The 13840-nt window shown below is 41.7% G+C and overlaps 1 protein-coding gene across 3 annotated transcripts in view; it reads left to right on the plus strand.

Annotated features, from left to right (window-relative positions):
- Positions 13-13840, plus strand: part of CSNK2A1 (casein kinase 2 alpha 1) — a 55108-nt gene continuing 41280 nt past the window's right edge. The window contains exons 1-2 of one of the 3 annotated variants that reach the window (XM_005672820.3): positions 24-174; positions 2375-2619. The gene's annotated coding sequence lies outside the window, so the exon portion shown is untranslated. Of the gene's footprint in view, positions 175-2374; positions 2620-8636; positions 8704-13840 lie in introns of those variants that run through there. The other 2 variants (XM_003134359.5, XM_021078192.1) reach the window with 2 other exon arrangements.

Consider the following 13840-nt stretch of genomic DNA (forward strand, 5'->3'; position numbering starts at 1 on the left):
GTCCCGCCCCGCCTCCCGGTCCGAGGGGGTTTCCGCTTCCGGCAGCGGCGGCTGCAGCCTCGCTCTGGGCCCTGCGGCTGGCGGCCGAGCCGTGTGTCTCCTCCTCCGCCGCCGCCATATTGTCTGTGTGAGGAGAGGGGAGTGCGGCCGCCACCGCTGCCGCTTCCACCACAGGTACCGTGGGAGTCGCCAGGCGAGGTCGTTGTGGAGTGGGGTTGGGCCCAGGATGGGGCAGTGGGGCGCGGCCGCCTCTCACGCTTCCAGCGGACTCCCGAGCGGCCCTTCGCCTTCCCCTGCCCCCCCCTCTACACACACACCAGCCGGGGCCCCTGCAGCCCATCGGGGAGGCCTGGGGCCATCCCCTAGGGCGGGGAGTGAGGCTGGGGGGCAGAGGCTGATGTGAGGGTGGGAACTGGCTCTCGAGAGTCCGGCTTATTGCTGGGGAGAGGGCTGGGTCGGGGCGGAGACTAGGGGGCAACTTGGAGGAGGGGGTCGCCAGAGGGGGAAGGGAGCTTGAGGGGTGGGGCCGCAGGGGGGATGCTGGAGGAGGGTGCCTAGGGGAGTGGTGCCGGCTGTGTAGGCTGGGGTGGGCCCTCTCGCGGAGCACAGCAGCTGGAGTGAGGGCCTACTAAGGTCCCTCTGGGCAAGGCTGGGCTTCCCACCTGCACACTAGAGTGCAAGGTGGAGGGACCCGGGGCGAGGTCACTGGGGATAAAGGGGAAGGGAACCACGTAGTGGGGCAGAACGGGTAGAGTTGAATGAAGTTAAGGGTTAGTTGGGAGCTTGGTGGAAGAGGAGAGGTATTTCGAATGAAAGGTTGACTGAGAGTATACATGTTAGTTTGTGACCTTTTGAAGAGTAGGACTTTAATTTTGTTTTTGTTTTTCGGTTGTTGTGGGGGGGGTTGTTTCGTTTTTTTTGTTTTTTGTTTTTGCAGCATTGGAACATTTCTAGCCTTGGCAGGTCATGGGTGGAGCTTATGTAGTTTGTTTTTGGGGAAGCAAAGTCAGGGTCAGGAGAAGTGGTTTCTTGGCTATCGCTCTTGTGGGAAGGCAAGAGTTTTGGAAAAGAGGTGGCAAATTAGGGAAGACTTGATTAACTTTCAACTGCTAAATTTTATGAGAAGGGGTCTTGGAGAGAGAAAATGAGAAGAAAGCTAGAAAAGGAAGATTTTTCTAAGAGTTGGAAGACCCCATTCCATCTAAGGAGTGGCAGTAAATATCTAGATTCTCAAATATAAGTGCCACTGCTACTTAGCTGTAAGCCTCAGTTTTCCTATCTGTAAAATGGGGGTGATGATATTTCCTAGATGATAAGTTTATGATGAGGAATAAATAAGATAATTTGTGTCAAGTGCTTACCACAGTGCCCTGCAGGTGGTAAGTGCTCACTTTTATTAAAGGAACTAAATGGTATATTTGAGGTTCCTCAATTCTAGGTAAAATTTATGGTCAGTAATCTTACAGGCAAGCCTTCAGAGTATTATATTTGTAGTTGTTGCAGTGTTTTTCTTTTGTTGTAAGTCACTTGGCTTAACTGGCTTGGTGGACCTTGGGCTGAAAGACCAAGACCAACACTAGTTCTTCCTCATTGTCATTTTTAAAAGTTTACCTGCAGTTTTACATAGGCAGGTTTTTCCCCCCTGTGACTGAAATACTTGACTTTCTTTTGCTACTGGGGAAGGGTGTATGACTTGAAAGAATAAAAATATTTGAAGTTTGCATAGATTGGTTGATCAGCTGACTACAAAATTAGGTCACCCTGGGGTAACATTTGTTTAAAAACAAAAACCAAACATGGCTAGGTGTATCATGGAATACGATAGAGAAGAGTATCACACATTTAAGGGGGAGCAGTAGGTTAGTTTCTGCCTAATGGGTTAATTGCCTTGCTATTGGGGATGAAACAAGTAGCAGCTTCTTTTTTTCAGTGTATTTTTAGTTCTCTTGTTGCCTAGTCACTCTCTTCCAGGGTGAGTCCTTGATTTTACCATTGTCTCTATCTCTGAACATACCCCTTCACTTCACATTCTCTTTTGGATAAAGGAGAGATTTTCTTTGGGAACTGAGTTTAAAGCCTTAAAACTTAGGGTTTGGTTTTGTAGTAGGCAGAATGACCACCACCACCCAAGATATCCAAACTCTAATTCCCAGAATCTGTAAATATGTTAGGTAGTAAAAGGGGCTTTGCAGATGTAATTAGGGTTAAGCATCTTAAAATAGGAAGATTATCCTGGATTTGTGGGTAGGCCCAGTCTAATCACATGAACTCTTAAAAGCAGAGAACTTTCTCCAGCTGGGAGTCAGAGAGTTGGGGCAGAAGGGGAAATCAGAGAGAATCGAATCATGAGAGGGACTCCATTTGCTGTTGCTAGAGGGGGCCACATGGAAAGCATGAGAAGGAATGCGGGGAGCCTCTAGTAACAAAGACCAGCCCCGGCTGACAGCCAGCAAGGAAATGAAGACCTCAGTCCTACAACCAAGAGGAACTGAATTTGACCAACAACCTGAATGAGCTTGAAAGTGGATTCTTCCTCAGTGTCCAGCAAGGAAAACACCTTGATTTTGGCCTTGTGAGACCCTAAGCAGAAGCCCACCAAACTTCTGACCTACAGAAACTGTGAGATAATAAATTTCTATTGTTTTAAGCCACTATGTTTGTGGTTTTGTTATGGCAGCAATAGAACACTAGTATAGATTTTGGTACCAGGAGTGGGGTACTGTTACCTAAAAATGTGGAAGTGGCAGAAGAGGCCAACACATTTTTGAGGAGCAAAATAGAAAAGGCCTACAACAGATTGATAGTAGTAGTGGGGGCTCAGGTGGAAATGAGGTGTGCATTGGAAAGGAGGAAAGAGAATCTTTGTTACATGGTGGCAGATAAGCTTAGAATTGTGTCCTGTGGTCATGTGGAAAAGTAAACTTACAAGTGATGGACCTGGATATCTAGCTGAGATTTCCAAGCAAAGTATTGAAGGTACAGCCTCGTTTATTTGTGGGTGTGAGTCTTAACAGTGACCTCATTTCATGTAAACCAACAAATTCGAGCAAATTCATGTAAAGCTGCTAGATTCTTGAGCTTTTTTTTTTCCTTTTCTTTTCTTTTTTTTTGCCACACCCATGGCATGTGGAAGTTTCTGAGCCATGGACAAGCCTGCACCATAGTAGCAACCCAAACCATTGCAGTGACAATGCCAGGTCCTTGACCTGCTATGTCACAAGGGAACTCCTTGAGCATTTTATATTAGCAGAAACAATGCCAGCTGGAATTGAAAAAGAGTAGGAAGTTAAAGAGAGCTGTCACATCCCGCCCGCCAATTTTACTGGTAGGAAGAAGGCTGGTGAAACTACTCAGATGTTAATGAAAAAATAAGAGTGATTCTGGGTGGAACCAAGAGCCTGGAGAGATGGAGCTGAAGGCCCCAGAAGAGTTTTCCCTGGCTTTGAAATGGAATGGAGTTTACCCAGGTTTTGAAACTTCTTTGGATTGGTGGATCTGCTTTCTCTTAATTTTCCCTGTTGGAACTGGAATAACTTTTTCCCTGTCTCATCATTGTATGTTGGGAGCAGATAAATTGTTTTGTTTGTTTGTTTTGTTTTTGTTTTTAGGACTTGAGCCCCAGGAGTTGCACCTATTGTATTATACCCAGAGCTTTAGCCATATTAGATTTAGATGGTGAGATTTGGGAGTTTCGAATTGAGGCCCTCCCAACACAAATGTCTGCTATAACCTCTGCAATCTGAATTTGTTACTGTTTTGTGGCAAAGGGGACTTTGCAGATATGTAACTGTGATTTAAGGATCCTGAGATAGGAAGGTTATTCTGGATTTTCTGTATAGGTTTAGTCTATTCACATAAAAGCAGAAAACTTTATCCAGCTGGAGTTAGAGAGATTTGAAGCATGAGAGGGACTTAACCTGCCATTACTGGAAAGGACCGCATGGCACAAGAAGGAATGCAGGCAGCCCCAGCTGACAGCTGGCAAGGAAATAGGGACCTTAGTCTTATATCCACAAGGAACCACATTCAGCCAATGATCTAAATGAGCTTGAAAGCAGATTCCCTCAACCCCACCCCCAGTTTTTACCAAGGATCACAGACAGCCCTGCAGACACCTTGATTTTAGCAGAGGATCCAGCCGAGCCTACCTCACCTCTGACCTATATCAGCCGTGAGATAATAAATTATGTTGTTTTATGTAGTTTGTTATTGCAATAATAGAAAACTAATTAAAGGGGTTTTACAGATTTTTTATTTAAGAATTTTGGGGGGATTATTTTCTAGAGAATAAAGGCAACAAAGAGTCTTCTATAAAGTGATTTGGTCCTGGAAGACTTCACAGAATAATGATGTTGAGTGGAACCTAGGATTCTTCTTAAATGTTTAATCATTCTTTTACTACTGTCATTAGATGCATCCAAGCTAGATGACCAGCTTGGTAAAATGTATGTTCTAGAGCTCTAGGCCACTTTGGTAGAATTACTGTAAATTGATGATTCTTGCATGCCTGTAATAAACATCTTGGACCATTCATTTTTCTTGGGTGAATAGAACATTGAGTTATATGACAGTGCTTTAAAGACTTCCTATTTTTTTAGAAGAGATGGAAATGACTGTTGGGTTTTTGTTTTGGGGGTTTTTTTGTTTGTTTGTTTTGGTGTTTTTAGGGCCACACCCACAGCATATGGAGGTTCCCAGGCTATGGGTGGCATTGGAGCTATAGCTGCTGGCCTATGGCACAGCCACAGCAAAGCAGGATCCGAGCTGCATCTGCAACCTACACCACAGCTCACGCCAACACCGGATCCTCAACCCACTGAACGAGGCCAGGGATCGAACTCGAGTCCTCACCAACACTAGTCAGGTTCGTTAACCACTGAGCCACAATGAGAACTCCCATGACTGATTATTTTTTATGAACTGATAACCACCTATATGCTGTAATCCGTTTTTTCCTGCCTCCCATCCAACCCAAAATTGTCGCAAGGTCTTTTCTCCCTGTCGTTATTTGAGGTTAAGAATAAGATTTGGGGGAGTTCCCGTCGTGGCGCAGTGGTTAACGAATCCGACTAGGAACCATGAGGTTGCGGGTTCGGTCCCTGCCCTTGCTCAGTGGGTTAAGGATCCGGCGTTGCCGTGAGCTGTGGTGTAGGTTGCAGACGCGGCTCAGATCCCTCGTTGCTGTGGCTCTGGCGTAGGCCGGTGGCTACAGCTCTGATTAGACCCCTAGCCTGGGAACCTCCATATGCCGTGGGAGCAGCCCAAAGAAATAACAAAAAAAGATAGACAAAAAAAAAAAAAAAAGAATAAGATTTGGATGTATGTATAGATATAGATCTAAAACTAAATGATTTTGCTCTACTCCTAAATTATTACAACGTTATAGATTAACTATATCTCAATTTTTTTTAAGCCAGTACAGTTAAAAAAAATGAGATTTGGTCATTAAAATTGCAGAATGGAGTTCTAGCTTTTAAGAAAGGTTTGTTGCTGTTGTTGATCAACATGCTATTGATTAGATTAATAAAATGTGGACTCTAAACTTCAGTAAGAGGAACTTCAGAGGATAGAAAAAATCAGTTTCTTTTTGAATTAGTTACCTGAATAGAAAGATGATTACAAAATGAGAGCATTCAGGGTATGATTAGCTGTTTGACTTTTAGGTTTAGATTAAAGGAAATTGGGCCACATGAAGCTTGGGCGACTAAACCAAGTATCTCAGCCCTACAGCTGGCCTAGAATTCTGGTCCAGGCAAAGGAGTTTCATGGCTTCTGAACTATATTCCCTGTGTACCACTGGCTTGTCCTTCTTCTGGATCTCTTTGTGCCTGTTTCCTTATGGGATCATTGTGAGAATTGATCAAGATAATGCATGCAACACATTTAGTATAGTACCTAACACAGTAAATGCCCAAAAGATGCTGACTGTTAGAACATTTATGATAATTGTTTGGACAATTGTGTGACAGCTTTTGCATAAATTTTACAGTACAGTTTGCACAAGTTCAAAAACTAAGAATATAATTTGGCGTTGGATTAGGTAGGGACTTAGCATTTTAAGGTAATGTTTGTGATATTTGATTTAAAATGAGAAACCAGATTTGATCCTTGATCTATCACAATTCATTGGGTGACTTAGGGGTAGATTGTTAAGCAAGAGTATTAGTGTGTTCGTACACCTAACTTTCTTTGGGCTCCTAAAATGGATAATTTCAGAAGTGGTACTATAATATGAGTTATTTCTTAATAGAAATCTAGGCTGGCTAACTTTTTAGATGAAATTTCTTTAGGATTATTAAAAAAAGGAACTCGTGTTGTTGTAATAAAGGGTATATTTACATCTCTTTATAGATCATTGGTAGTTTTTCTTAAGTACTTGGTATGCTGCAGGGTAGATTCCAGCTGTCCTATTTGTTTTTTGTTTGTTTTTTGTCTTTTTTTTTTTTTTTTTTTTTGCCTTTTCTAGGGCCGCTCCCACGGCACATGGAGGTTCCCAGGCTAGGCATCCAGTCGGAGCTGTAGCTGCTGGCCTACACCACAGCTCACGGCAATGCTGGATCCTCAACCCACTGAGTGAGGCCAGGGATCGAACCCACAACTTCATGGTTCCTAGTCAGATTTATTAAATCACTGAGCCACAACGGGAACTCTAGCTGTCCTATTTGTTGAGCAAACTTTTTTTCCTTAACGTTGTAGAAATCAAGGATTGAGTCTAAAAGTTTAGTGTGAAAGAATTCATGGTATCATGCTAAGAGCGATGGGTCGCTCATTTTTACAAATTGTGTGTCTTTCAGCCTTGGATTTAAGAAACCTACTTGGCAACAGTTACTGTGGTGGGCAAGCTTTTTTTTTTTTTGCATTAACGTTGATAGTGTTTTCTTGCATGGAAAGTATTGTGTTATCTGAAGTGAGGGTTTTAGGGTTAAATACCAGGGACACATAGAATAATGTTTTATAATTTTATGTGTAACATCTTAAATACCTTTATATTGGCCACTTTTTTCTTTTTACACTTTCTGGTCTTGTGGATTTTTCTGACAGGTTTTTATTAGCTGAAACATTCTAATCTGCTTGGAAAGGTGAACACTTGAAATTTTTCTGAAGTTGATGACTAATGGGCATTTCTCAATTTAGCTATCCCATTAATATTCTATAAATTTTAAGAAAGCAACCTTGTTAAAAATGAATGGGTAGGAGTTCCTGCTGTGGTGTACCAGGTTAAGGATCGGCATTGCTCCAGCTATGGTGTAGGTCACAGCTACAGGTTGGATTTGATCTCTGGCCCGGGAACTTTCATATGGGTGCAGCCAAAAAAGAAAAAGGAAATAGAATAAGAAAATTATTTTCCTAAAGATATATCATGTCAGAAAGTACAAAATAGCCATTTGGAATTTATAACCAGTCATACAATGTTACTCTTTCTCAACAAACCCTGAGTGCCAGCTATATTTCAGGTAGGTGCTAAGGATCTCTAGCCCTGACCTCAAACTTAAAATTGAGTGACATTTTGTAATAATGTATATATCATTCCACAACTTAGTAGCTTTCTGGGGTGTTTTCTTATGAAGATGTACATTGGCTTTGTATCTTATAGTTTCTGAAAGAGCTGCAGAAATTTTGTGGGTAGTGGGTTGAGAATTCTCATTCTTAATGGAATTATTTAACTGAGATTGGGGGCGCAGGGAGGGGTTTGAAGGAAGGAGGCAGCAAGGAAGGAGGCAGCAGGGTAGTTGGAAAGAACTCCAGCTTTGGAGTGAGACCGACCAAGTTTGTGGAAGATTACTTAACCTCTCTCAAGCCTGGATTTTGTCCTCTCTTCAATTAGAATAACTACTACCTTGGGCAACTTACTCATTAGGCTTCTGTTTCTTCATCTTTAAAATAAGGGTCAGGGGCGTTCCCATTGTGGCTCAGTGGTAACAAACCTGACTAGTATCCATGAGGATGCAGGTTTGATCCCTGGCCTTGCTCTGTGGGTTAAAGATCCAATGTTGCTGTGAGCTGTGGTGTAGGTTGCAAATGTGGCTGGGATCTTGCATTGCTGTGGCTGTGCTGAAGGCTGGCAGCCACAACTCAGATTCAACCCCTAGCCTGAGAACTTCCATATGCCCTTCCCTGTCAGACAGTGTGTTCATTGGTAGTGCTGCCAGAAATGAAAAGTGATTTTCATTTTCTGCTTACAGGAGTTCTTGTACTGTATTGTTTTTGGTTTTGGCCTAGTCCATGGCATGTGGAAGTTCCTGAGCCAGGGATCGAACCTGTACCAAAGCGGTGACAACACTGGGGGAGCTCCAGAGGTTCTTATTTTTTAATGAGGCCTTTTGATCTGTACTTCCTGTTTCTGGTGTGGCCTGCTATGTGGGTGAGGTACTGAATTGCTGCTGCTTAGGGTGCGTCAGTATATAACTCATGCCCGTGTAGATTGCCTCAGTTACTCATCTACAGTGTGCATTGCCAGAGTGGTTATCTAGTCTTGAGGGATCTGGGGTTCTCTTGCATCTAGATAAAAAATAAACAGTCCCATCTCAGACCTGGGGAAAGTTCAAGGTTTGTTCACCTACGGACTTGTGAACCTGGGATCAGAGGTCTTATTCCCAGTGGTTATTTGATCACAGTTTGGGGATTGCTTTGTGTATTGTGTGTTAGGAATATGTTCGGAGAACTTTTTCCTGCATTAACATATCTCGTGTCCTGCTCTCTCAGGTAATCCACTTTTTTACTCTGTATTCTTAAATCATACACTCCTTAGGCAGAGCAGGATCAGTACCTTACAACACTATGTATTTATGACTCTCTACAGAATTTATACAAATAGCCATCTTCCTTGGGAGCTGTTCTTCCATCTTTTCAAACATGATTTTGTATACCACTGTGGCCTCATGGCCAGTCTATTCAGATAAGAGAATAATGAACTCACATCCCTCACCCCCCACCTTGCCTCCAAATTTAAAGCAACACATCTCATTGTAGTATTTATGGTAGGCTGTTGTCGAATCAGTGTGCAGAATTGGAGAAATAGTGTTTCTGTCTTTTGGTTCCACAAGGGTGTGGCCAGGGATAAAGTTTTAGATTGTGACTTTGTTTCGCTTGTGTTGCCCGGTAAAAAGATACGTAGATGATAACCTCTTTGTCCGTCTTTTATTATAGTTTATGTTGGAGACAGTACTGTACTTCAAACTTCTGTCAGGTGTTTGAGGGAGAACTATGTTACTACAAATCAAACTACTTGGGGTTTTTTGGGGGGGGGGTTGTTTTTATTCAAGTGTAGGTGATTTACAGTGTTTCAGGTGTATAGCAAAGTGATTCATATATGTGTGTATATATATATATATATAAATATATATATATATATATAAATATATGTGTGTGTGTATGTAAGTATTCTTTTTCACCTTCTTTTCCATGCCTGGGTATTCTTATAATACTTCCCTTAATTGGAAGACCTCCCACTGTTGCTATGTTATTTATGTAACACTGACACTTTGATTCCTTTTCTTGCTTTAAGGTGGAGAAATAAAATTCACACAGAGGGCCCAATTGCTGATAATTTTTGTTATTCCATACTTGCTGGTTTATTGTGTTGAAATGCTTGAGTGTATAGCCTTTAAACAAGAATCTTTTAAATTTTATAGATGGGACTAAAAAAAGGTTCAATGTGATACATTAGGATTATAATGTCTTGAAAATCCTGCAAGTTTACGCAATTAGTAACTTGATGAATTCATGAGTTATCAGGTGTTATTGTGAATATTTATGTTCTGAATTTAGACCCTTTACTGGATCAGGTAGTTTTCTCACTTATTCAGTATGCATTTGGAGTCTTAGGATTTGAGGATTGGAGTAGGAATGGGAAACTCAAGGAGCTATTTGTTAACCTTTTTGACCTGTGTATTCTTCCCCAATTAAAAAAAATAAATACACCATTACTTAATATGACAATAGTTTGATAGGTTTTTTTGTGCCAGTAGCCTCCAAATAGATGATCTCCTAGGAGAAATGATGGTATACAGTGGACTATGCTTGAAAGCTGCAAGAGGTGATCACATATCTCTCTCTCTCTCTTTTTTGCTTTTTAGGGCTGCACCCACAACATATGGGAGTTCCCAGGCTAGGGATTGAATCAGAGCCACAACAGCAGGCCTACGCCACAGCAACAAAGGATCCGAGCCACATCTGCAACCTACACCATAGCTCGCAGCAGTGCTGGATCTTAACCCACTGAGCGAAGCCAGGGATCAAACCCCCCCCCTTACCACTGAGCCACGACGAAAACTCCCCGCACATCTCTTGAAATAAAGGGGAGTTATGAAATAGTTTTCTCAGCCCCCTGCATGGGTTTTGACTTTTCAGCTCATGATCTGTAGGTTAATTAAATCAGCTTTTCAGCCAGTGAACTCTTTCAGGGAGAATAACAGGCTGAGATGCTTGTCCCCTCAGCCTTTTGGCCATTCGTGCAGGGGTGTAGGGCCTCCAAACCAGTGACCTCAGGTCTGAAAGTCTTGATCATTTATCCCAGTCTGTCTATAAATATTATTTCTCTTTGTATTTTGACTTTTTATTTTATTTTATTTTTTATTTTTATTTTATTTTTTTGTCTTTTGTCTTTTTTTGTTGTTGTTGTTGTTGTTGCTATTTCTTGGGCCGCTCCCGCGGCATATGGAGGTTCCCAGGCTAGGGGTTGAATCGGAGCTGTAGCCACCGGCCTACGCCAGAGCCACAGCAACTCGGGATCCGAGCCGTGTCTGCGACCTACACCACAGCTCACGGCAACGCCGGATCCTTAACCCACTGAGCAAGGGGCAGGGACTGAACCCGCAACCTCATGGTTCCTAGTCGGATTCGTTAACCACTGCGCCACGACGGGAACTCCTGTATTTTGACTTTTTAAAAGGCTGTAAGCACTAAATTAGAAAATGCAGTAATTGAGTATTTTAACAGTTTTAAGATTCAAGAGGCTGCCTATCTCAAATAGTCTTGGCTTTGAAGTTCCTGCTGTGGCAGTAGGTTAGTGAGCCATCATTGTCTCTGGCAGCACAGGTTCATCGTGGTAGGTTAAGGATCCAGCATTGCTGAAACTGGTGTAAGTCACAGCTGTGGCTCGGATTTGATCCCTGACCTAGGAACTTCCATGTGCCACGGGTGCAGCTGAAAAAAGAAAAGTCTTGGCTTTAAGTTTAGGAAAGGCCATTTTAAAAGTATCTCTCATACCCCCACGTAATTCTCTTTCCACATATAATTAAAGGAATACACTTTAGAATGTCAGGCTCTAAATGATTAAAGTTTGGACACTTGTAAAGAAATTCAAGTTGTTTTTTTTTGTTTGTTTGTTTGTTTTTTTGTCTTTTTTTGCTATTTCTTGGGCCGCTCCTGCGGCACATGAAGGTTCCCAGGCTAGGAGTCTAATAGGAGCTGTAGCCGCTGGCCTACGCCAGAGCCACAGCAATGCGGGATCCGAGCTGCGTCTGCAACCTACACCACAGCTCACGGCAACGCCGGATCTTAACCCACTGAGCAAGGGCAGGGACCGAACCCGCAACCTTATGGTTCCTAGTCGGATTCGTTAACTACTGCGCCACGACGGGAACTCCTCAAGTTGTTTTTTAAAGCAGTAATGTGAAGCAGAATTGAAGTTCTTGTTTAAAACTAGTGTCCTCACCCAACTGACTCTGAATGCCACTGTATCTTTTCTGAAGCTGACAATTTGTTAATCATTCATCAAGCATGGGTCTTATGCTGGAACATAAATTGAAGCCTAGGATACACTGTCTTCCTCTCTTCCTTCAGAAAAGGATGGGATATACTTGAGAAATTGAATTGTTTAATATTTAAGTAAATTATCAAGTCAACCTTTTATTTTTTATTTTCTGGCCACCCCATGGCATATGGAGTTCCCTGGGCCGGGGATCAGATCCTAGCAATAGTTGCAACCTACGCAGCAACTGCAGCAACACCAGATCCTTAACCCGCTCTGCTGGCCCGGAATCGAACCTTCATCCCAGCATTCCCAAGATGCCACCTATCCCATTGCACCACAGCAGGAACTCAACTTCACCTTTTAAAATTGATATTTTACAATGTTTAAAATGTACCTTTCCTTTTGTCTAATTCAGTGGTTCTTAATTCTGCAGTTTACAAATTTCCTCCCAGCCTGTAATGAAAGCTGCAGAACTTTTCTTCAAAACATATACCTGCACATGCCACTTGTGTCTGCTTGCTTTTAGAGAGTTCATGGACCTCTCATCTTATTGATGAACTCAATTTTGAAATAATTTGTGTAGTCCAAAAAATTTCTTTCCCCTTTTTATTATTTTTTAATATAGTAACATTTGTATGATTTATCATTTGTCACAGTATTCTTTCAACAAATATTTTGAACCATTTTCTACCTATCAGCTTCTATGGTAGACTTCTAAGAATACAAAGGCATTATTCTCTGCTCTTGGAGCTTTATTTAGCTAACGAGACAGACGTGTAAACAGTACTTTGATGGTACTAGATGGAAGAGGTAAGCAAAGTGTGCTATTGGAGTACAGAAGAGGGGTCTTTTTTTTTTTTTTTTTTTTTCTGGCTGCCCTGCAGCATATGGAGTTCCTGGGCCAGGGGTCAGATCTGAGCCAGTTTTGACCTACACTGCAGCTGTGGCAGAGCAGAAACTCCCAGAGGAGGGGTCTTGACCATAAGATCTTTTCTATAAATCTTTAGTCCCATGTTTCTTTTTTTTTAATTTTGTAAAAAGTTTTAGGTTTATTTTATGGCTGCCCTGTGTCACATCAAAGTTTCCTGGGCCAGGGATTGAATGCCCACCTCCACAGCAACCCAAGCTGCTACAGTAGGATTCTTAATCCACTGTGCCACAACAGGAACTCCAAAGTTCTGTGTTTAATTGGCAAAAAGCATATTGCGTGCTACTCCAAGGTTTTGTTTTAAGTCCTAATTGGACTAGTTATGGGAACTAAATCAAGGAGTAAATGGTCCTAAATTGAGAGCTTAAATGTGCTTGCTGTTGCATCTGATAATGCCAAACATTTTCTTTGACCATATTTTCCCCCAGTTACCTTTTTAAAAATATGTAGTTTTTTATTATATATTTATAAATTTATTTAGTATAGAGCAGGGATTGCTAACGGAAATACCTGCAGGAGTTGGGCCAGTAAAATAAATGTATAGAGTTGTCCAGGTTTACCTATGGCATCTTCCAGTGGGTTGGTTTTAGAGCCCATTGGATAATCAGTCAGCAGATCCAGGTGATTTTGTCTGTAGGAATGCAATATCATTGTTACCGGAAAGACAGACCTACCTACCTTTTCTCCTTCCTTCTTAAAAGAGACTGAAGGTTAATTTTCTTTTAGTGTTGGCAACCAAGTCAAACTTAAAAATATTTGTTATGAAAATCTTTAACACATAATTCAACTTAATAGCTAATTCACTTTTTAAAACCACTATGTGGAAAACTTATATAAGAATGTTCATAGCATTATTTATAATGACTGTAAAGTGGAAACAACCCAGACGTCCATCAGTTGATGAATGATGAACAAAATGTGGTATATCCTTACAGTGGATTCAGCTATAAAAGGAATGAACTACTATAAAAGCTATATGATGGATGAATCTTGAAAACATGTAAATGAAAGAAGGCAGACACACAAGGTTATATATTGTATGATTCTGATTTTATGAAAGATCCAGGATAGGCAAATCCATAGAGCAGAAAGCATATTAGTTGTTGTTAAGGAGTGGGATGATATTGGGAATGACTAATATGGGATATTTGGTTTCTTTTGGAGGTACTGTTCTGGAATCACATGGTGATGATGGTTGCACATTATAACAATACTAA

The sequence above is a fragment of the Sus scrofa genome, chromosome 17 (genome assembly GCF_000003025.6).
Source record: "Sus scrofa isolate TJ Tabasco breed Duroc chromosome 17, Sscrofa11.1, whole genome shotgun sequence".
NCBI lineage: Eukaryota > Metazoa > Chordata > Mammalia > Artiodactyla > Suidae > Sus > Sus scrofa.